Source organism: Lepisosteus platostomus, chromosome 17, assembly GCF_059453375.1.
Source record: "Lepisosteus platostomus isolate fLepPlt1 chromosome 17, fLepPlt1.hap1, whole genome shotgun sequence".
Lineage (NCBI taxonomy): Eukaryota > Metazoa > Chordata > Actinopteri > Semionotiformes > Lepisosteidae > Lepisosteus > Lepisosteus platostomus.
In genome coordinates this window covers 1,291,107-1,316,566 of record NC_142627.1, presented here as the reverse complement: position 1 = coordinate 1,316,566, position 25,460 = coordinate 1,291,107, and positions in this window count along the sequence as shown.

Below are 25,460 nucleotides of genomic sequence, written 5' to 3'. Positions count from 1 at the left end.
TTTTGAAAAGTGTACTGTAACTGCCCCATAACTTACATGGGGTTGACCAAACTTGCAGAAACATGTTTATTTCTGTTGAAAAACATGTTTTTACACTTTCTGCACACTGGGGTTAAGAGCTGAGTGTGTGGGCTCTTCTGAGCTTTGCAGTTACATAGGGATTCAGTTGTCTGAAAAAACGCGTTTATTTCGGGCTGAAAAACACGTTTTGAAAAGTGTACTGTAACTGCCCCAAAACTTACATGGGGTTGACCAAACTTGCAGAAACATGTTTATTTCTGCTGAAAAACACGTTTTGACACTTTCTGCACACTGGGGTTAAGAGCAGAGTGTGTGGGCTCTTCTGAGCCTTGCAGTTACATAGGGATTCAGTTGTCTGAAAAAACGCGTTTATTTCGGGCTGAAAAACACGTTTTGAAAAAAGTGCTTTTACTGCCCCATAACTTACATGGGGTTGACCAAACTTGCAGAAACATGTTTATTTCTGCTGAAAAACATGTTTTGACACTTTCTGCACACTGGGGTTAAGAGCAGAGTGTGTGGGCTCTTCTGAGCCTTGCAGTTACATAGGGATTCAGTTGTCTGAAAAAACGCGTTTATTTCGGGCTGAAAAACACGTTTTGAAAAGAGTACTGTAACTGCCCCATAACTTACATGGGGTTGACCAAACTTGCGGAAACATGTTTATTTCTGCTAAAAAACATGTTTTGACACTTTCTGCACACGGGGGTTAAGAGCTGAGTGTGTGGGCTCTTCTGAGCCTTGCAGTTACATAGGGATTCAGTTGTCTGAAAAAACGCGTTTATTTCGGGCTGAAAAACACGTTTTGAAAAAAGTGCTTTTACTGCCCCATAACTTACATGGGGTTGACCAAACTTGCAGAAACATGTTTATTTCTGCTGAAAAACATGTTTTGACACTTTCTGCACACTGGGGTTAAGAGCAGAGTGTGTGGGCTCTTCTGAGCCTTGCAGTTACATAGGGATTCAGTTGTCTGAAAAAACGCGTTTATTTCGGGCTGAAAAACACGTTTTGAAAAGAGTACTGTAACTGCCCCATAACTTACATGGGGTTGACCAAATTTGCGGAAACATGTTTATTTCTGCTAAAAAACATGTTTTGACACTTTCTGCACACGGGGGTTAAGAGCTGAGTGTTTGGGCTCTTCTGAGCCTTGTAGTTACATAGGGATTCAGTTGTCTGAAAAAACGCGTTTATTTCGGGCTGAAAAATACGTTTTGAAAAAAGTGCTGTTACTGCCCCATAACTTACATGGGGTTGACCAAACTTGCGGAAACATGTTTATTTCTGCTAAAAAACATGTTTTGACACTTTCTTCACACGGGGGTTAAGAGCTGAGTGTTTGGGCTCTTCTGAGCTTTGCAGTTACATAGGGATTCAGTTGTCTGAAAAAACGCGTTTATTTCGGGCTGAAAAACACGTTTTGAAAAGTGTACTGTAACTGCCCCATAACTTACATGGGGTTGACCAAACTTGCAGAAACATGTTTATTTCTGCTGAAAAACACGTTTTGACACTTTCTGCACACTGGGGTTAAGAGCAGAGTGTGTGGGCTCTTCTGAGCTTTGCAGTTACATAGGGATTCAGTTGTCTGAAAAAACGCGTTTATTTCGGGCTGAAAAACACGTTTTGAAAAGTGTACTGTAACTGCCCCATAACTTACATGGGGTTGACCAAACTACAGAAACATGTTTATTTCTGCTGAAAAACACGTTTTGACACTTTCTGCACACTGGGGTTAAGAGCAGAGAGTGTGGGCTCTTCTGAGCCTTGCAGTTACATAGGGATTCAGTTGGCTGAAAAAACGCGTTTATTTCGGGCTGAAAAACACGTTTTGAAAAAAGTGCTTTTACTGCCCCATAACTTACATGGGGTTGACCAAACTTGCAAAAACATGTTTATTTCTGCTGAAAAACATGTTTTGACACTTTCTGCACACTGGGGTTAAGAGCAGAGTGTGTGGGCTCTTCTGAGCCTTGCAGTTACATAATGATTCAGTTGTCTGAAAAAACGCGTTTATTTCGGGCTGAAAAACACGTTTTGAAAAGAGTACTGTAACTGCCCCATAACTTACATGGGGTTGACCAAACTTGCAGAAACGTTTATTTCTGCTGAAAAACATGTTTTGACACTTTCTGCACACTGGGGTTAAGAGCTGAGTGTGTGGGCTCTTCTGAGCTTTGCAGTTACATAGGGATTCAGTTGTCTGAAAAAACGCGTTTATTTCGGGCTGAAAAACACGTTTTGAAAAGTGTACTGTAACTGCCCCATAACTTACATGGGGTTGACCAAACTTGCAGAAACATGTTTATTTCTGCTGAAAAACATGTTTTTACACTTTCTGCACACTGGGGTTAAGAGCTGAGTGTGTGGGCTCTTCTGAGCTTTGCAGTTACATAGGGATTCAGTTGTCTGAAAAAACGCGTTTATTTCGGGCTGAAAAACACGTTTTGAAAAGTGTACTGTAACTGCCCCATAACTTACATGGGGTTGACCAAACTTGCAGAAACATGTTTATTTCTGCTGAAAAACACGTTTTGACACTTTCTGCACACTGGGGTTAAGAGCAGAGTGTGTGGGCTCTTCTGAGCCTTGCAGTTACATAGGGATTCAGTTGGCTGAAAAAACGCGTTTATTTCGGGCTGAAAAACACGTTTTGAAAAAAGTGCTTTTACTGCCCCATAACTTACATGGGGTTGACCAAACTTGCAGAAACATGTTTATTTCTGCTGAAAAACATGTTTTGACACTTTCTGCACACTGGGGTTAAGAGCTGAGTGTGTGGGCTCTTCTGAGCTTTGCAGTTACATAGGGATTCAGTTGGCTGAAAAAACGCGTTTATTTCGGGCTGAAAAACACGTTTTGAAAAGTGTACTGTAACTGCCCCATAACTTACATGGGGTTGACCAAACTTGCAGAAACATGTTTATTTCTGCTGAAAAACACGTTTTGACACTTTCTGCACACTGGGGTTAAGAGCAGAGTGTGTGGGCTCTTCTGAGCTTTGCAGTTACATAGGGATTCAGTTGTCTGAAAAAACGCGTTTATTTCGGGCTGAAAAACACGTTTTGAAAAGTGTACTGTAACTGCCCCATAACTTACATGGGGTTGACCAAACTACAGAAACATGTTTATTTCTGCTGAAAAACACGTTTTGACACTTTCTGCACACTGGGGTTAAGAGCAGAGTGTGTGGGCTCTTCTGAGCCTTGCAGTTACATAGGGATTCAGTTGGCTGAAAAAACGCGTTTATTTCGGGCTGAAAAACACGTTTTGAAAAAAGTGCTTTTACTGCCCCATAACTTACATGGGGTTGACCAAACTTGCAAAAACATGTTTATTTCTGCTGAAAAACATGTTTTGACACTTTCTGCACACTGGGGTTAAGAGCAGAGTGTGTGGGCTCTTCTGAGCCTTGCAGTTACATAATGATTCAGTTGTCTGAAAAAACGCGTTTATTTCGGGCTGAAAAACACGTTTTGAAAAAAGTGCTTTTACTGCCCCATAACTTACATGGGGTTGACCAAACTTGCAGAAACATGTTTATTTCTGCTGAAAAACATGTTTTGACACTTTCTGCACACTGGGGTTAAGAGCTGAGTGTGTGGGCTCTTCTGAGCTTTGCAGTTACATAGGGATTCAGTTGTCTGAAAAAACGCGTTTATTTCGGGCTGAAAAACACGTTTTGAAAAGTGTACTGTAACTGCCCCATAACTTACATGGGGTTGACCAAACTTGCAGAAACATGTTTATTTCTGCTGAAAAACACGTTTTGACACTTTCTGCACACTGGGGTTAAGAGCAGAGTGTGTGGGCTCTTCTGAGCTTTGCAGTTACATAGGGATTCAGTTGTCTGAAAAAACGCGTTTATTTCGGGCTGAAAAACACGTTTTGAAAAGTGTACTGTAACTGCCCCATAACTTACATGGGGTTGACCAAACTACAGAAACATGTTTATTTCTGCTGAAAAACACGTTTTGACACTTTCTGCACACTGGGGTTAAGAGCAGAGTGTGTGGGCTCTTCTGAGCCTTGCAGTTACATAGGGATTCAGTTGGCTGAAAAAACGCGTTTATTTCGGGCTGAAAAACACGTTTTGAAAAAAGTGCTTTTACTGCCCCATAACTTACATGGGGTTGACCAAACTTGCAAAAACATGTTTATTTCTGCTGAAAAACATGTTTTGACACTTTCTGCACACTGGGGTTAAGAGCAGAGTGTGTGGGCTCTTCTGAGCCTTGCAGTTACATAATGATTCAGTTGTCTGAAAAAACGCGTTTATTTCGGGCTGAAAAACACGTTTTGAAAAGAGTACTGTAACTGCCCCATAACTTACATGGGGTTGACCAAACTTGCAGAAACGTTTATTTCTGCTGAAAAACATGTTTTGACACTTTCTGCACACTGGGGTTAAGAGCTGAGTGTGTGGGCTCTTCTGAGCTTTGCAGTTACATAGGGATTCAGTTGTCTGAAAAAACGCGTTTATTTCGGGCTGAAAAACACGTTTTGAAAAGTGTACTGTAACTGCCCCATAACTTACATGGGGTTGACCAAACTTGCAGAAACATGTTTATTTCTGCTGAAAAACATGTTTTTACACTTTCTGCACACTGGGGTTAAGAGCTGAGTGTGTGGGCTCTTCTGAGCTTTGCAGTTACATAGGGATTCAGTTGTCTGAAAAAACGCGTTTATTTCGGGCTGAAAAACACGTTTTGAAAAGTGTACTGTAACTGCCCCATAACTTACATGGGGTTGACCAAACTTGCAGAAACATGTTTATTTCTGCTGAAAAACACGTTTTGACACTTTCTGCACACTGGGGTTAAGAGCAGAGTGTGTGGGCTCTTCTGAGCCTTGCAGTTACATAGGGATTCAGTTGGCTGAAAAAACGCGTTTATTTCGGGCTGAAAAACACGTTTTGAAAAAAGTGCTTTTACTGCCCCATAACTTACATGGGGTTGACCAAACTTGCAGAAACATGTTTATTTCTGCTGAAAAACATGTTTTGACACTTTCTGCACACTGGGGTTAAGAGCTGAGTGTGTGGGCTCTTCTGAGCTTTGCAGTTACATAGGGATTCAGTTGGCTGAAAAAACGCGTTTATTTCGGGCTGAAAAACACGTTTTGAAAAGTGTACTGTAACTGCCCCATAACTTACATGGGGTTGACCAAACTTGCAGAAACATGTTTATTTCTTCTGAAAAACACGTTTTGACACTTTCTGCACACTGGGGTTAAGAGCAGAGTGTGTGGGCTCTTCTGAGCCTTGTAGTTACATAGGGATTCAGTTGTCTGAAAAAACGCGTTTATTTCGGGCTGAAAAACACGTTTTGAAAAGAGTACTGTAACTGCCACATAACTTACATGGGGTTGACCAAACTTGCAGAAACATGTTTATTTCTGCTGAAAAACATGTTTTTACACTTTCTGCACACTGGGGTTAAGAGCTGAGTGTGTGGGCTCTTCTGAGCTTTGCAGTTACATAGGGATTCAGTTGTCTGAAAAAACGCGTTTATTTCGGGCTGAAAAACACGTTTTGAAAAGTGTACTGTAACTGCCCCAAAACTTACATGGGGTTGACCAAACTTGCAGAAACATGTTTATTTCTGCTGAAAAACACGTTTTGACACTTTCTGCACACTGGGGTTAAGAGCAGAGTGTGTGGGCTCTTCTGAGCCTTGCAGTTACATAGGGATTCAGTTGTCTGAAAAAACGCGTTTATTTCGGGCTGAAAAACACGTTTTGAAAAGAGTACTGTAACTGCCCCATAACTTACATGGGGTTGACCAAACTTGCGGAAACATGTTTATTTCTGCTAAAAAACATGTTTTGACACTTTCTGCACACGGGGGTTAAGAGCTGAGTGTGTGGGCTCTTCTGAGCCTTGCAGTTACATAGGGATTCAGTTGTCTGAAAAAACGCGTTTATTTCGGGCTGAAAAACACGTTTTGAAAAAAGTGCTTTTACTGCCCCATAACTTACATGGGGTTGACCAAACTTGCAGAAACATGTTTATTTCTGCTGAAAAACATGTTTTGACACTTTCTGCACACTGGGGTTAAGAGCAGAGTGTGTGGGCTCTTCTGAGCCTTGCAGTTACATAGGGATTCAGTTGTCTGAAAAAACGCGTTTATTTCGGGCTGAAAAACACGTTTTGAAAAGAGTACTGTAACTGCCCCATAACTTACATGGGGTTGACCAAACTTGCGGAAACATGTTTATTTCTGCTAAAAAACATGTTTTGACACTTTCTGCACACGGGGGTTAAGAGCTGAGTGTTTGGGCTCTTCTGAGCCTTGTAGTTACATAGGGATTCAGTTGTCTGAAAAAACGCGTTTATTTCGGGCTGAAAAACACGTTTTGAAAAGAGTACTGTAACTGCCCCATAACTTACATGGGGTTGACCAAACTTGCGGAAACATGTTTATTTCTGCTAAAAAACATGTTTTGACACTTTCTGCACACGGGGGTTAAGAGCTGAGTGTTTGGGCTCTTCTGAGCCTTGTAGTTACATAGGGATTCAGTTGTCTTAAAAAACGCGTTTATTTCGGGCTGAAAAACACGTTTTGAAAAAAGTGCTGTTACTGCCCCATAACTTACATGGGGTTGACCAAACTTGCGGAAACATGTTTATTTCTGCTAAAAAACATGTTTTGACACTTTCTGCACACGGGGGTTAAGAGCTGAGTGTTTGGGCTCTTCTGAGCTTTGCAGTTACATAGGGATTCAGTTGTCTGAAAAAACGCGTTTATTTCGGGCTGAAAAACACGTTTTGAAAAGTGTACTGTAACTGCCCCATAACTTACATGGGGTTGACCAAACTTGCAGAAACATGTTTATTTCTGCTGAAAAACACGTTTTGACACTTTCTGCACACTGGGGTTAAGAGCAGAGTGTGTGGGCTCTTCTGAGCTTTGCAGTTACATAGGGATTCAGTTGTCTGAAAAAACGCGTTTATTTCGGGCTGAAAAACACGTTTTGAAAAGTGTACTGTAACTGCCCCATAACTTACATGGGGTTGACCAAACTACAGAAACATGTTTATTTCTGCTGAAAAACACGTTTTGACACTTTCTGCACACTGGGGTTAAGAGCAGAGTGTGTGGGCTCTTCTGAGCCTTGCAGTTACATAGGGATTCAGTTGGCTGAAAAAACGCGTTTATTTCGGGCTGAAAAACACGTTTTGAAAAAAGTGCTTTTACTGCCCCATAACTTACATGGGGTTGACCAAACTTGCAAAAACATGTTTATTTCTGCTGAAAAACATGTTTTGACACTTTCTGCACACTGGGGTTAAGAGCAGAGTGTGTGGGCTCTTCTGAGCCTTGCAGTTACATAGGGATTCAGTTGTCTGAAAAAACGCGTTTATTTCGGGCTGAAAAACACGTTTTGAAAAGAGTACTGTAACTGCCCCATAACTTACATGGGGTTGACCAAACTTGCAGAAACGTTTATTTCTGCTGAAAAACATGTTTTGACACTTTCTGCACACTGGGGTTAAGAGCTGAGTGTGTGGGCTCTTCTGAGCTTTGCAGTTACATAGGGATTCAGTTGTCTGAAAAAACGCGTTTATTTCGGGCTGAAAAACACGTTTTGAAAAGTGTACTGTAACTGCCCCATAACTTACATGGGGTTGACCAAACTTGCAGAAACATGTTTATTTCTGCTGAAAAACATGTTTTTACACTTTCTGCACACTGGGGTTAAGAGCTGAGTGTGTGGGCTCTTCTGAGCTTTGCAGTTACATAGGGATTCAGTTGTCTGAAAAAACGCGTTTATTTCGGGCTGAAAAACACGTTTTGAAAAGTGTACTGTAACTGCCCCATAACTTACATGGGGTTGACCAAACTTGCAGAAACATGTTTATTTCTGCTGAAAAACACGTTTTGACACTTTCTGCACACTGGGGTTAAGAGCAGAGTGTGTGGGCTCTTCTGAGCCTTGCAGTTACATAGGGATTCAGTTGGCTGAAAAAACGCGTTTATTTCGGGCTGAAAAACACGTTTTGAAAAAAGTGCTTTTACTGCCCCATAACTTACATGGGGTTGACCAAACTTGCAAAAACATGTTTATTTCTGCTGAAAAACATGTTTTGACACTTTCTGCACACTGGGGTTAAGAGCAGAGTGTGTGGGCTCTTCTGAGCCTTGCAGTTACATAGGGATTCAGTTGTCTGAAAAAACGCGTTTATTTCGGGCTGAAAAACACGTTTTGAAAAGAGTACTGTAACTGCCCCATAACTTACATGGGGTTGACCAAACTTGCAGAAACGTTTATTTCTGCTGAAAAACATGTTTTGACACTTTCTGCACACTGGGGTTAAGAGCTGAGTGTGTGGGCTCTTCTGAGCTTTGCAGTTACATAGGGATTCAGTTGTCTGAAAAAACGCGTTTATTTCGGGCTGAAAAACACGTTTTGAAAAGTGTACTGTAACTGCCCCATAACTTACATGGGGTTGACCAAACTTGCAGAAACATGTTTATTTCTGCTGAAAAACATGTTTTTACACTTTCTGCACACTGGGGTTAAGAGCTGAGTGTGTGGGCTCTTCTGAGCTTTGCAGTTACATAGGGATTCAGTTGTCTGAAAAAACGCGTTTATTTCGGGCTGAAAAACACGTTTTGAAAAGTGTACTGTAACTGCCCCATAACTTACATGGGGTTGACCAAACTTGCAGAAACATGTTTATTTCTGCTGAAAAACACGTTTTGACACTTTCTGCACACTGGGGTTAAGAGCAGAGTGTGTGGGCTCTTCTGAGCCTTGCAGTTACATAGGGATTCAGTTGGCTGAAAAAACGCGTTTATTTCGGGCTGAAAAACACGTTTTGAAAAAAGTGCTTTTACTGCCCCATAACTTACATGGGGTTGACCAAACTTGCAGAAACATGTTTATTTCTGCTGAAAAACATGTTTTGACACTTTCTGCACACTGGGGTTAAGAGCAGAGTGTGTGGGCTCTTCTGAGCTTTGCAGTTACATAGGGATTCAGTTGTATGAAAAAACGCGTTTATTTCGGGCTGAAAAACACGTTTTGAAAAGTGTACTATAACTGCCCCATAACTTACATGGGGTTGACCAAACTTGCAGAAACATGTTTATTTCTGCTGAAAAACATGTTTTGACACTTTCTGCACACTGGGGTTAAGAGCTGAGTGTGTGGGCTCTTCTGAGCTTTGCAGTTACATAGGGATTCAGTTGGCTGAAAAAACGCGTTTATTTCGGGCTGAAAAACACGTTTTGAAAAGTGTACTGTAACTGCCCCATAACTTACATGGGGTTGACCAAACTTGCAGAAACATGTTTATTTCTTCTGAAAAACACGTTTTGACACTTTCTGCACACTGGGGTTAAGAGCAGAGTGTGTGGGCTCTTCTGAGCCTTGTAGTTACATAGGGATTCAGTTGTCTGAAAAAACGCGTTTATTTCGGGCTGAAAAACACGTTTTGAAAAAAGTGCTGTTACTGCCCCATAACTTACATGGGGTTGACCAAACTTGCGGAAACATGTTTATTTCTGCTAAAAAACATGTTTTGACACTTTCTGCACACGGGGGTTAAGAGCTGAGTGTTTGGGCTCTTCTGAGCTTTGCAGTTACATAGGGATTCAGTTGTCTGAAAAAACGCGTTTATTTCGGGCTGAAAAACACGTTTTGAAAAGTGTACTGTAACTGCCCCATAACTTACATGGGGTTGACCAAACTTGCAGAAACATGTTTATTTCTGCTGAAAAACACGTTTTGACACTTTCTGCACACTGGGGTTAAGAGCAGAGTGTGTGGGCTCTTCTGAGCTTTGCAGTTACATAGGGATTCAGTTGTCTGAAAAAACGCGTTTATTTCGGGCTGAAAAACACGTTTTGAAAAGTGTACTGTAACTGCCCCATAACTTACATGGGGTTGACCAAACTACAGAAACATGTTTATTTCTGCTGAAAAACACGTTTTGACACTTTCTGCACACTGGGGTTAAGAGCAGAGTGTGTGGGCTCTTCTGAGCCTTGCAGTTACATAGGGATTCAGTTGGCTGAAAAAACGCGTTTATTTCGGGCTGAAAAACACGTTTTGAAAAAAGTGCTTTTACTGCCCCATAACTTACATGGGGTTGACCAAACTTGCAGAAACATGTTTATTTCTGCTGAAAAACATGTTTTGACACTTTCTGCACACTGGGGTTAAGAGCAGAGTGTGTGGGCTCTTCTGAGCCTTGCAGTTACATACGGATTCAGTTGTCTGAAAAAACGCGTTTATTTCGGGCTGAAAAACACGTTTTGAAAAGAGTACTGTAACTGCCCCATAACTTACATGGGGTTGACCAAACTTGCAGAAACGTTTATTTCTGCTGAAAAACATGTTTTTACACTTTCTGCACACTGGGGTTAAGAGCTGAGTGTGTGGGCTCTTCTGAGCTTTGCAGTTACATAGGGATTCAGTTGTCTGAAAAAACGCGTTTATTTCGGGCTGAAAAACACGTTTTGAAAAGTGTACTGTAACTGCCCCATAACTTACATGGGGTTGACCAAACTTGCAGAAACATGTTTATTTCTGCTGAAAAACACGTTTTGACACTTTCTGCACACTGGGGTTAAGAGCTGAGTGTGTGGGCTCTTCTGAGCTTTGCAGTTACATAGGGATTCAGTTGTCTGAAAAAACGCGTTTATTTCGGGCTGAAAAACACGTTTTGAAAAGTGTACTTTTACTGCCCCATAACTTACATGGGGTTGACCAAACTTGCAGAAACATGTTTATTTCTGCTGAAAAACATGTTTTTACACTTTCTGCACACTGGGGTTAAGAGCTGAGTGTGTGGGCTCTTCTGAGCTTTGCAGTTACATAGGGATTCAGTTGTCTGAAAAAACGCGTTTATTTCGGGCTGAAAAACACGTTTTGAAAAGTGTACTGTAACTGCCCCATAACTTACATGGGGTTGACCAAACTTGCAGAAACATGTTTATTTCTGCTGAAAAACACGTTTTGACACTTTCTGCACACTGGGGTTAAGAGCAGAGTGTGTGGGCTCTTCTGAGCCTTGCAGTTACATAGGGATTCAGTTGGCTGAAAAAACGCGTTTATTTCGGGCTGAAAAACACGTTTTGAAAAAAGTGCTTTTACTGCCCCATAACTTACATGGGGTTGACCAAACTTGCAGAAACATGTTTATTTCTGCTGAAAAACATGTTTTGACACTTTCTGCACACTGGGGTTAAGAGCAGAGTGTGTGGGCTCTTCTGAGCCTTGCAGTTACATAGGGATTCAGTTGTCTGAATAACGCGTTTATTTCGGGCTGAAAAACACGTTTTGAAAAGTGTACTGTAACTGCCCCATAACTTACATGGGGTTGACCAAACTTGCAGAAACATGTTTATTTCTGCTGAAAAACATGTTTTGACACTTTCTGCACACTGGGGTTAAGAGCTGAGTGTGTGGGCTCTTCTGAGCTTTGTAGTTACATAGGGATTCAGTTGTCTGAAAAAACGCGTTTATTTCGGGCTGAAAAACACGTTTTGAAAAGTGTACTGTAACTGCCCCATAACTTACATGGGGTTGACCAAACTTGCAGAAACATGTTTATTTCTGCTGAAAAACATGTTTTTACACTTTCTGCACACTGGGGTTAAGAGCTGAGTGTGTGGGCTCTTCTGAGCTTTGCAGTTACATAGGGATTCAGTTGTCTGAAAAAACGCGTTTATTTCGGGCTGAAAAACACGTTTTGAAAAGTGTACTGTAACTGCCCCATAACTTACATGGGGTTGACCAAACTTGCAGAAACATGTTTATTTCTGTTGAAAAACATGTTTTTACACTTTCTGCACACTGGGGTTAAGAGCTGAGTGTGTGGGCTCTTCTGAGCTTTGCAGTTACATAGGGATTCAGTTGTCTGAAAAAACGCGTTTATTTCGGGCTGAAAAACACGTTTTGAAAAGTGTACTGTAACTGCCCCAAAACTTACATGGGGTTGACCAAACTTGCAGAAACATGTTTATTTCTGCTGAAAAACACGTTTTGACACTTTCTGCACACTGGGGTTAAGAGCAGAGTGTGTGGGCTCTTCTGAGCCTTGCAGTTACATAGGGATTCAGTTGTCTGAAAAAACGCGTTTATTTCGGGCTGAAAAACACGTTTTGAAAAAAGTGCTTTTACTGCCCCATAACTTACATGGGGTTGACCAAACTTGCAGAAACATGTTTATTTCTGCTGAAAAACATGTTTTGACACTTTCTGCACACTGGGGTTAAGAGCAGAGTGTGTGGGCTCTTCTGAGCCTTGCAGTTACATAGGGATTCAGTTGTCTGAAAAAACGCGTTTATTTCGGGCTGAAAAACACGTTTTGAAAAGAGTACTGTAACTGCCCCATAACTTACATGGGGTTGACCAAACTTGCGGAAACATGTTTATTTCTGCTAAAAAACATGTTTTGACACTTTCTGCACACGGGGGTTAAGAGCTGAGTGTGTGGGCTCTTCTGAGCCTTGCAGTTACATAGGGATTCAGTTGTCTGAAAAAACGCGTTTATTTCGGGCTGAAAAACACGTTTTGAAAAAAGTGCTTTTACTGCCCCATAACTTACATGGGGTTGACCAAACTTGCAGAAACATGTTTATTTCTGCTGAAAAACATGTTTTGACACTTTCTGCACACTGGGGTTAAGAGCAGAGTGTGTGGGCTCTTCTGAGCCTTGCAGTTACATAGGGATTCAGTTGTCTGAAAAAACGCGTTTATTTCGGGCTGAAAAACACGTTTTGAAAAGAGTACTGTAACTGCCCCATAACTTACATGGGGTTGACCAAATTTGCGGAAACATGTTTATTTCTGCTAAAAAACATGTTTTGACACTTTCTGCACACGGGGGTTAAGAGCTGAGTGTTTGGGCTCTTCTGAGCCTTGTAGTTACATAGGGATTCAGTTGTCTGAAAAAACGCGTTTATTTCGGGCTGAAAAATACGTTTTGAAAAAAGTGCTGTTACTGCCCCATAACTTACATGGGGTTGACCAAACTTGCGGAAACATGTTTATTTCTGCTAAAAAACATGTTTTGACACTTTCTTCACACGGGGGTTAAGAGCTGAGTGTTTGGGCTCTTCTGAGCTTTGCAGTTACATAGGGATTCAGTTGTCTGAAAAAACGCGTTTATTTCGGGCTGAAAAACACGTTTTGAAAAGTGTACTGTAACTGCCCCATAACTTACATGGGGTTGACCAAACTTGCAGAAACATGTTTATTTCTGCTGAAAAACACGTTTTGACACTTTCTGCACACTGGGGTTAAGAGCAGAGTGTGTGGGCTCTTCTGAGCTTTGCAGTTACATAGGGATTCAGTTGTCTGAAAAAACGCGTTTATTTCGGGCTGAAAAACACGTTTTGAAAAGTGTACTGTAACTGCCCCATAACTTACATGGGGTTGACCAAACTACAGAAACATGTTTATTTCTGCTGAAAAACACGTTTTGACACTTTCTGCACACTGGGGTTAAGAGCAGAGAGTGTGGGCTCTTCTGAGCCTTGCAGTTACATAGGGATTCAGTTGGCTGAAAAAACGCGTTTATTTCGGGCTGAAAAACACGTTTTGAAAAAAGTGCTTTTACTGCCCCATAACTTACATGGGGTTGACCAAACTTGCAAAAACATGTTTATTTCTGCTGAAAAACATGTTTTGACACTTTCTGCACACTGGGGTTAAGAGCAGAGTGTGTGGGCTCTTCTGAGCCTTGCAGTTACATAATGATTCAGTTGTCTGAAAAAACGCGTTTATTTCGGGCTGAAAAACACGTTTTGAAAAGAGTACTGTAACTGCCCCATAACTTACATGGGGTTGACCAAACTTGCAGAAACGTTTATTTCTGCTGAAAAACATGTTTTGACACTTTCTGCACACTGGGGTTAAGAGCTGAGTGTGTGGGCTCTTCTGAGCTTTGCAGTTACATAGGGATTCAGTTGTCTGAAAAAACGCGTTTATTTCGGGCTGAAAAACACGTTTTGAAAAGTGTACTGTAACTGCCCCATAACTTACATGGGGTTGACCAAACTTGCAGAAACATGTTTATTTCTGCTGAAAAACATGTTTTTACACTTTCTGCACACTGGGGTTAAGAGCTGAGTGTGTGGGCTCTTCTGAGCTTTGCAGTTACATAGGGATTCAGTTGTCTGAAAAAACGCGTTTATTTCGGGCTGAAAAACACGTTTTGAAAAGTGTACTGTAACTGCCCCATAACTTACATGGGGTTGACCAAACTTGCAGAAACATGTTTATTTCTGCTGAAAAACACGTTTTGACACTTTCTGCACACTGGGGTTAAGAGCAGAGTGTGTGGGCTCTTCTGAGCCTTGCAGTTACATAGGGATTCAGTTGGCTGAAAAAACGCGTTTATTTCGGGCTGAAAAACACGTTTTGAAAAAAGTGCTTTTACTGCCCCATAACTTACATGGGGTTGACCAAACTTGCAGAAACATGTTTATTTCTGCTGAAAAACATGTTTTGACACTTTCTGCACACTGGGGTTAAGAGCTGAGTGTGTGGGCTCTTCTGAGCTTTGCAGTTACATAGGGATTCAGTTGGCTGAAAAAACGCGTTTATTTCGGGCTGAAAAACACGTTTTGAAAAGTGTACTGTAACTGCCCCATAACTTACATGGGGTTGACCAAACTTGCAGAAACATGTTTATTTCTGCTGAAAAACACGTTTTGACACTTTCTGCACACTGGGGTTAAGAGCAGAGTGTGTGGGCTCTTCTGAGCTTTGCAGTTACATAGGGATTCAGTTGTCTGAAAAAACGCGTTTATTTCGGGCTGAAAAACACGTTTTGAAAAGTGTACTGTAACTGCCCCATAACTTACATGGGGTTGACCAAACTACAGAAACATGTTTATTTCTGCTGAAAAACACGTTTTGACACTTTCTGCACACTGGGGTTAAGAGCAGAGTGTGTGGGCTCTTCTGAGCCTTGCAGTTACATAGGGATTCAGTTGGCTGAAAAAACGCGTTTATTTCGGGCTGAAAAACACGTTTTGAAAAAAGTGCTTTTACTGCCCCATAACTTACATGGGGTTGACCAAACTTGCAAAAACATGTTTATTTCTGCTGAAAAACATGTTTTGACACTTTCTGCACACTGGGGTTAAGAGCAGAGTGTGTGGGCTCTTCTGAGCCTTGCAGTTACATAATGATTCAGTTGTCTGAAAAAACGCGTTTATTTCGGGCTGAAAAACACGTTTTGAAAAAAGTGCTTTTACTGCCCCATAACTTACATGGGGTTGACCAAACTTGCAGAAACATGTTTATTTCTGCTGAAAAACATGTTTTGACACTTTCTGCACACTGGGGTTAAGAGCTGAGTGTGTGGGCTCTTCTGAGCTTTGCAGTTACATAGGGATTCAGTTGTCTGAAAAAACGCGTTTATTTCGGGCTGAAAAACACGTTTTGAAAAGTGTACTGTAACTGCCCCATAACTTACATGGGGTTGACCAAACTTGCAGAAACATGTTTATTTCTGCTGAAAAACACGTTTTGACACTTTCTGCACACTGGGGTTAAGAGCAGAGTGTGTGGGCTCTTCTGAGCTTTGCAGTTACATAGGGATTCAGTTGTCTGAAAAAACGCGTTTATTTCGGGCTGAAAAACACGTTTTGAAAAGTGTACTGTAACTGCCCCATAACTTACATGGGGTTGACCAAACTACAGAAACATGTTTATTTCTGCTGAAAAACACGTTTTGACACTTTCTGCACACTGGGGTTAAGAGCAGAGTGTGTGGGCTCTTCTGAGCCTTGCAGTTACATAGGGATTCAGTTGGCTGAAAAAACGCGTTTATTTCGGGCTGAAAAACACGTTTTGAAAAAAGTGCTTTTACTGCCCCATAACTTACATGGGGTTGACCAAACTTGCAAAAACATGTTTATTTCTGCTGAAAAACATGTTTTGACACTTTCTGCACACTGGGGTTAAGAGCAGAGTGTGTGGGCTCTTCTGAGCCTTGCAGTTACATAATGATTCAGTTGTCTGAAAAAACGCGTTTATTTCGGGCTGAAAAACACGTTTTGAAAAGAGTACTGTAACTGCCCCATAACTTACATGGGGTTGACCAAACTTGCAGAAACGTTTATTTCTGCTGAAAAACATGTTTTGACACTTTCTGCACACTGGGGTTAAGAGCTGAGTGTGTGGGCTCTTCTGAGCTTTGCAGTTACATAGGGATTCAGTTGTCTGAAAAAACGCGTTTATTTCGGGCTGAAAAACACGTTTTGAAAAGTGTACTGTAACTGCCCCATAACTTACATGGGGTTGACCAAACTTGCAGAAACATGTTTATTTCTGCTGAAAAACATGTTTTTACACTTTCTGCACACTGGGGTTAAGAGCTGAGTGTGTGGGCTCTTCTGAGCTTTGCAGTTACATAGGGATTCAGTTGTCTGAAAAAACGCGTTTATTTCGGGCTGAAAAACACGTTTTGAAAAGTGTACTGTAACTGCCCCATAACTTACATGGGGTTGACCAAACTTGCAGAAACATGTTTATTTCTGCTGAAAAACACGTTTTGACACTTTCTGCACACTGGGGTTAAGAGCAGAGTGTGTGGGCTCTTCTGAGCCTTGCAGTTACATAGGGATTCAGTTGGCTGAAAAAACGCGTTTATTTCGGGCTGAAAAACACGTTTTGAAAAAAGTGCTTTTACTGCCCCATAACTTACATGGGGTTGACCAAACTTGCAGAAACATGTTTATTTCTGCTGAAAAACATGTTTTGACACTTTCTGCACACTGGGGTTAAGAGCTGAGTGTGTGGGCTCTTCTGAGCTTTGCAGTTACATAGGGATTCAGTTGGCTGAAAAAACGCGTTTATTTCGGGCTGAAAAACACGTTTTGAAAAGTGTACTGTAACTGCCCCATAACTTACATGGGGTTGACCAAACTTGCAGAAACATGTTTATTTCTTCTGAAAAACACGTTTTGACACTTTCTGCACACTGGGGTTAAGAGCAGAGTGTGTGGGCTCTTCTGAGCCTTGTAGTTACATAGGGATTCAGTTGTCTGAAAAAACGCGTTTATTTCGGGCTGAAAAACACGTTTTGAAAAAAGTGCTGTTACTGCCCCATAACTTACATGGGGTTGACCAAACTTGCGGAAACATGTTTATTTCTGCTAAAAAACATGTTTTGACACTTTCTGCACACGGGGGTTAAGAGCTGAGTGTTTGGGCTCTTCTGAGCTTTGCAGTTACATAGGGATTCAGTTGTCTGAAAAAACGCGTTTATTTCGGGCTGAAAAACACGTTTTGAAAAGTGTACTGTAACTGCCCCATAACTTACATGGGGTTGACCAAACTTGCAGAAACATGTTTATTTCTGCTGAAAAACACGTTTTGACACTTTCTGCACACTGGGGTTAAGAGCAGAGTGTGTGGGCTCTTCTGAGCTTTGCAGTTACATAGGGATTCAGTTGTCTGAAAAAACGCGTTTATTTCGGGCTGAAAAACACGTTTTGAAAAGTGTACTGTAACTGCCCCATAACTTACATGGGGTTGACCAAACTACAGAAACATGTTTATTTCTGCTGAAAAACACGTTTTGACACTTTCTGCACACTGGGGTTAAGAGCAGAGTGTGTGGGCTCTTCTGAGCCTTGCAGTTACATAGGGATTCAGTTGGCTGAAAAAACGCGTTTATTTCGGGCTGAAAAACACGTTTTGAAAAAAGTGCTTTTACTGCCCCATAACTTACATGGGGTTGACCAAACTTGCAGAAACATGTTAATTTCTGCTGAAAAACATGTTTTGACACTTTCTGCACACTGGGGTTAAGAGCAGAGTGTGTGGGCTCTTCTGAGCCTTGCAGTTACATAGGGATTCAGTTGTCTGAAAAAACGCGTTTATTTCGGGCTGAAAAACACGTTTTGAAAAGAGTACTGTAACTGCCCCATAACTTACATGGGGTTGACCAAACTTGCAGAAACATGTTTATTTCTGCTGAAAAACATGTTTTTACACTTTCTGCACACTGGGGTTAAGAGCTGAGTGTGTGGGCTCTTCTGAGCTTTGCAGTTACATAGGGATTCAGTTGGCTGAAAAAACGCGTTTATTTCGGGCTGAAAAACACGTTTTGAAAAGTGTACTGTAACTGCCCCATAACTTACATGGGGTTGACCAAACTTGCAGAAACATGTTTATTTCTGCTGAAAAACACGTTTTGACACTTTCTGCACACTGGGGTTAAGAGCAGAGTGTGTGGGCTCTTCTGAGCCTTGCAGTTACATAGGGATTCAGTTGTCTGAAAAACGCGTTTATTTCGGGCTGAAAAAACACGTTTTGAAAAGTGTACTGTAACTGCCCCATAACTTACATGGGGTTGACCAAACTTGCAGAAACATGTTTATTTCTGCTGAAAAACATGTTTTGACACTTTCTGCACACTGGGGTTAAGAGCTGAGTGTGTGGGCTCTTCTGAGCTTTGTAGTTACATAGGGATTCAGTTGTCTGAAAAAACGCGTTTATTTCGGGCTGAAAAACACGTTTTGAAAAGTGTACTGTAACTGCCCCATAACTTACATGGGGTTGACCAAACTTGCAGAAACATGTTTATTTCTGCTGAAAAACATGTTTTTACACTTTCTGCACACTGGGGTTAAGAGCTGAGTGTGTGGGCTCTTCTGAGCTTTGCAGTTACATAGGGATTCAGTTGTCTGAAAAAACGCGTTTATTTCGGGCTGAAAAACACGTTTTGAAAAAAGTGCTGTTACTGCCCCATAACTTACATGGGGTTGACCAAACTTGCAGAAACATGTTTATTTCTGCTGAAAAACATGTTTTTACACTTTCTGCACACTGGGGTTAAGAGCTGAGTGTGTGGGCTCTTCTGAGCTTTGCAGTTACATAGGGATTCAGTTGTCTGAAAAAACGCGTTTATTTCGGGCTGAAAAACACGTTTTGAAAAAAGTGCTGTTACTGCCCCATAACTTACATGGGGTTGACCAAACTTGCAGAAACATGTTTATTTCTGCTGAAAAACACGTTTTGACACTTTCTGCACACTGGGGTTAAGAGCAGAGTGTGTGGGCTCTTCTGAGCCTTGCAGTTACATAGGGATTCAGTTGTCTGAAAAACGCGTTTATTTCGGGCTGAAAAAACACGTTTTGAAAAGTGTACTGTAACTGCCCCATAACTTACATGGGGTTGACCAAACTTGCAGAAACATGTTTATTTCTGCTGAAAAACATGTTTTGACACTTTCTGCACACTGGGGTTAAGAGCTGAGTGTGTGGGCTCTTCTGAGCTTTGTAGTTACATAGGGATTCAGTTGTCTGAAAAAACGCGTTTATTTCGGGCTGAAAAACACGTTTTGAAAAGTGTACTGTAACTGCCCCATAACTTACATGGGGTTGACCAAACTTGCAGAAACATGTTTATTTCTGCTGAAAAACATGTTTTTACACTTTCTGCACACTGGGGTTAAGAGCTGAGTGTGTGGGCTCTTCTGAGCTTTGCAGTTACATAGGGATTCAGTTGTCTGAAAAAACGCGTTTATTTCGGGCTGAAAAACACGTTTTGAAAAAAGTGCTGTTACTGCCCCATAACTTACATGGGGTTGACCAAACTTGCAGAAACATGTTTATTTCTGCTGAAAAACACGTTTTGACACTTTCTGCACACTGGGGTTAAGAGCTGAGTGTGTGGGCTCTTCTGAGCTTTGCAGTTACATAGGGATTCAGTTGTCTGAAAAAACGCGTTTATTTCGGGCTGAAAAACACGTTTTGAAAAGTGTACTTTTACTGCCCCATAACTTACATGGGGTTGACCAAACTTGCAGAAACATGTTTATTTCTGCTGAAAAACATGTTTTTACACTTTCTGCACACTGGGGTTAAGAGCTGAGTGTGTGGGCTCTTCTGAGCTTTGCAGTTACATAGGGATTCAGTTGTCTGAAAAAACGCGTTTATTTCGGGCTGAAAAACACGTTTTGAAAAGTGTACTGTAACTGCCCCATAACTTACATGGGGTTGACCAAACTTGCAGAAACATGTTTATTTCTGCTGAAAAACACGTTTTGACACTTTCTGCACACTGGGGTTAAGAGCAGAGTGTGTGGGCTCTTCTGAGCCTTACAGTTACATAGGGATTCAGTTGGCTGAAAAAACGCGTTTATTTCGGGCTGAAAAACACGTTTTGAAAAAAGTGCTTTTACTGCCCCATAACTTACATGGGGTTGACCAAACTTGCAGAAACATGTTTATTTCTGCTGAAAAACATGTTTTGACACTTTCTGCACACTGGGGTTAAGAGCAGAGTGTGTGGGCTCTTCTGAGCCTTGCAGTTACATAGGGATTCAGTTGTCTGAAAAACGCGTTTATTTCGGGCTGAAAAACACGTTTTGAAAAGTGTACTGTAACTGCCCCATAACTTACATGGGGTTGACCAAACTTGCAGAAACATGTTTATTTCTGCTGAAAAACATGTTTTGACACTTTCTGCACACTGGGGTTAAGAGCTGAGTGTGTGGGCTCTTCTGAGCTTTGTAGTTACATAGGGATTCAGTTGTCTGAAAAAACGCGTTTATTTCGGGCTGAAAAACACGTTTTGAAAAGTGTACTGTAACTGCCCCATAACTTACATGGGGTTGACCAAACTTGCAGAAACATGTTTATTTCTGCTGAAAAACATGTTTTTACACTTTCTGCACACTGGGGTTAAGAGCTGAGTGTGTGGGCTCTTCTGAGCTTTGCAGTTACATAGGGATTCAGTTGTCTGAAAAAACGCGTTTATTTCGGGCTGAAAAACACGTTTTGAAAAAAGTGCTGTTACTGCCCCATAACTTACATGGGGTTGACCAAACTTGCAGAAACATGTTTATTTCTGCTGAAAAACACGTTTTGACACTTTCTGCACACTGGGGTTAAGAGCAGAGTGTGTGGGCTCTTCTGAGCTTTGCAGTTACATAGGGATTCAGTTGTCTGAAAAAACGCGTTTATTTCGGGCTGAAAAACACGTTTTGAAAAGTGTACTGTAACTGCCCCATAACTTACATGGGGTTGACCAAACTTGCAGAAACATGTTTATTTCTGCTGAAAAACATGTTTTTACACTTTCTGCACACTGGGGTTAAGAGGTGAGTGTGTGGGCTCTTCTGAGCTTTGCAGTTACATAGGGATTCAGTTGTCTGAAAAAACGCGTTTATTTCGGGCTGAAAAACACGTTTTGAAAAGTGTACTGTAACTGCCCCATAACTTACATGGGGTTGACCAAACTACAGAAACATGTTTATTTCTGCTGAAAAACACGTTTTGACACTTTCTGCACACTGGGGTTAAGAGCAGAGTGTGTGGGCTCTTCTGAGCCTTGCAGTTACATAGGGATTCAGTTGGCTGAAAAAACGCGTTTATTTCGGGCTGAAAAACAAGTTTTGAAAAAAGTGCTTTTACTGCCCCATAACTTACATGGGGTTGACCAAACTTGCAGAAACATGTTTATTTCTGCTGAAAAACATGTTTTGACACTTTCTGCACACTGGGGTTAAGAGCTGAGTGTGTGGGCTCTTCTGAGCTTTGCAGTTACATAGGGATTCAGTTGGCTGAAAAAACCCGTTTATTTCGGGCTGAAAAACATGTTTTGAAAAAAGTGCTGTTACTGCCCCATAGCTTACATGGGGTTGACCAAACTTGCAGAAACATGTTTATTTCTGCTGAAAAACATGTTTTGACACTTTCTGCACACTGGGGTTAAGAGCAGAGTGTGTGGGCTCTTCTGAGCCTTGCAGTTACATAGGGATTCAGTTGTCTGAAAAAACGCGTTTATTTCGGGCTGAAAAACACGTTTTGAAAAGTGTACTATAACTGCCCCATAACTTACATGGGGTTGACCAAACTTGCAGAAACATGTTTATTTCTGCTGAAAAACATGTTTTGACACTTTCTGCACACTGGGGTTAAGAGCTGAGTGTGTGGGCTCTTCTGAGCTTTGCAGTTACATAGGGATTCAGTTGGCTGAAAAAACGCGTTTATTTTGGGCTGAAAAACACGTTTTGAAAAGTGTACTGTAACAGCCCCATAACTTACATGGGGATGACCAAACTTGCAGAAACATGTTTATTTCTGCTGAAAAACATGTTTTTACACTTTCTGCACACTGGGGTTAAGAGCTGAGTGTGTGGGCTCTTCTGAGCTTTGCAGTTACATAGGGATTCAGTTGTCTGAAAAACGCGTTTATTTCGGGCTGAAAAACACGTTTTGAAAAGTGTACTGTAACTGCCCCATAACTTACATGGGGTTGACCAAACTTGCAGAAACATGTTTATTTCTGCTGAAAAACATGTTTTGACACTTTCTGCACACTGGGGTTAAGAGCTGAGTGTGTGGGCTCTTCTGAGCTTTGTAGTTACATAGGGATTCAGTTGTCTGAAAAAACGCGTTTATTTCGGGCTGAAAAACACGTTTTGAAAAGTGTACTGTAACTGCCCCATAACTTACATGGGGTTGACCAAACTTGCAGAAACATGTTTATTTCTGCTGAAAAACATGTTTTTACACATTCTGCACACTGGGGTTAAGAGCTGAGTGTGTGGGCTCTTCTGAGCTTTGCAGTTACATAGGGATTCAGTTGTCTGAAAAAACGCGTTTATTTCGGGCTGAAAAACACGTTTTGAAAAAAGTGCTGTTACTGCCCCATAACTTACATGGGGTTGACCAAACTTGCAGAAACATGTTTATTTCTGCTGAAAAACACGTTTTGACACTTTCTGCACACTGGGGTTAAGAGCAGAGTGTGTGGGCTCTTCTGAGCTTTGCAGTTACATAGGGATTCAGTTGTCTGAAAAAACGCGTTTATTTCGGGCTGAAAAACACGTTTTGAAAAGTGTACTGTAACTGCCCCATAACTTACATGGGGTTGACCAAACTTGCAGAAACATGTTTATTTCTGCTGAAAAACATGTTTTTACACTTTCTGCACACTGGGGTTAAGAGGTGAGTGTGTGGGCTCTTCTGAGCTTTGCAGTTACATAGGGATTCAGTTGTCTGAAAAAACGCGTTTATTTCGGGCTGAAAAACACGTTTTGAAAAGTGTACTGTAACTGCCCCATAACTTACATGGGGTTGACCAAACTACAGAAACCTGTTTATTTCTGCTGAAAAACACGTTTTGACACTTTCTGCACACTGGGGTTAAGAGCAGAGTGTGTGGGCTCTTCTGAGCCTTGCAGTTACATAGGGATTCAGTTGGCTGAAAAAACGCGTTTATTTCGGGCTGAAAAACAAGTTTTGAAAAAAGTGCTTTTACTGCCCCATAACTTACATGGGGTTGACCAAACTTGCAGAAACATGTTTATTTCTGCTGAAAAACATGTTTTGACACTTTCTGCACACTGGGGTTAAGAGCTGAGTGTGTGGGCTCTTCTGAGCTTTGCAGTTACATAGGGATTCAGTTGGCTGAAAAAACGCGTTTATTTCGGGCTGAAAAACATGTTTTGAAAAAAGTGCTGTTACTGCCCCATAGCTTACATGGGGTTGACCAAACTTGCAGAAACATGTTTATTTCTGCTGAAAAACATGTTTTGACACTTTCTGCACACTGGGGTTAAGAGCAGAGTGTGTGGGCTCTTCTGAGCCTTGCAGTTACATAGGGATTCAGTTGTCTGAAAAAACGCGTTTATTTCGGGCTGAAAAACACGTTTTGAAAAGAGTACTGTAACTGCCCCATAACTTACATGGGGTTGACCAAACTTGCGGAAACATGTTTATTTCTGCTAAAAAACATGTTTTGACACTTTCTGCACACGGGGGTTAAGAGCTGAGTGTTTGGGCTCTTCTGAGCCTTGTAGTTACATAGGGATTCAGTTGTCTGAAAAAACGCGTTTATTTCGGCTGAAAAACACGTTTTGAAAAAAGTGCTGTTACTGCCCCATAACTTACATGGGGTTGACCAAACTTGCGGAAACATGTTTATTTCTGCTAAAAAACATGTTTTGACACTTTCTGCACACGGGGGTTAAGAGCTGAGTGTTTGGGCTCTTCTGAGCTTTGCAGTTACATAGGGATTCAGTTGTCTGAAAAAACGCGTTTATTTCGGGCTGAAAAACACGTATTGAAAAGTGTACTGTAACTGCCCCATAACTTACATGGGGTTGACCAAACTTGCAGAAACATGTTTATTTCTGCTGAAAAACACGTTTTGACACTTTCTGCACACTGGGGTTAAGAGCAGAGTGTGTGGGCTCTTCTGAGCTTTGCAGTTACATAGGGATTCAGTTGTCTGAAAAAACGCGTTTATTTCGGGCTGAAAAACACGTTTTGAAAAGTGTACTGTAACTGCCCCATAACTTACATGGGGTTGACCAAACTACAGAAACATGTTTATTTCTGCTGAAAAACACGTTTTGACACTTTCTGCACACTGGGGTTAAGAGCAGAGTGTGTGGGCTCTTCTGAGCCTTGCAGTTACAAAGGGATTCAGTTGGCTGAAAAAACGCGTTTATTTCGGGCTGAAAAACACGTTTTGAAAAACGTGCTTTTACTGCCCCATAACTTACATGGGGTTGACCAAACTTGCAAAAACATGTTTATTTCTGCTGAAAAACATGTTTTGACACTTTCTGCACACTGGGGTTAAGAGCAGAGTGTGTGGGCTCTTCTGAGCCTTGCAGTTACATAGGGATTCAGTTGTCTGAAAAAACGCGTTTATTTCGGGCTGAAAAACACGTTTTGAAAAGAGTACTGTAACTGCCCCATAACTTACATGGGGTTGACCAAACTTGCAGAAACGTTTATTTCTGCTGAAAAACATGTTTTGACACTTTCTGCACACTGGGGTTAAGAGCTGAGTGTGTGGGCTCTTCTGAGCTTTGCAGTTACATAGGGATTCAGTTGTCTGAAAAAACGCGTTTATTTCGGGCTGAAAAACACGTTTTGAAAAGTGTACTGTAACTGCCCCATAACTTACATGGGGTTGACCAAACTTGCAGAAACATGTTTATTTCTGCTGAAAAACATGTTTTTACACTTTCTGCACACTGGAGTTAAGAGCTGAGTGTGTGGGCTCTTCTGAGCTTTGCAGTTACATAGGGATTCAGTTGTCTGAAAAAACGCGTTTATTTCGGGCTGAAAAACACGTTTTGAAAAGTGTACTGTAACTGCCCCATAACTTACATGGGGTTGACCAAACTTGCAGAAACATGTTTATTTCTGCTGAAAAACACGTTTTGACACTTTCTGCACACTGGGGTTAAGAGCAGAGTGTGTGGGCTCTTCTGAGCCTTGCAGTTACATAGGGATTCAGTTGGCTGAAAAAACGCGTTTATTTCGGGCTGAAAAACACGTTTTGAAAAAAGTGCTTTTACTGCCCCATAACTTACATGGGGTTGACCAAACTTGCAGAAACATGTTTATTTCTGCTGAAAAACATGTTTTGACACTTTCTGCACACTGGGGTTAAGAGCAGAGTGTGTGGGCTCTTCTGAGCTTTGCAGTTAC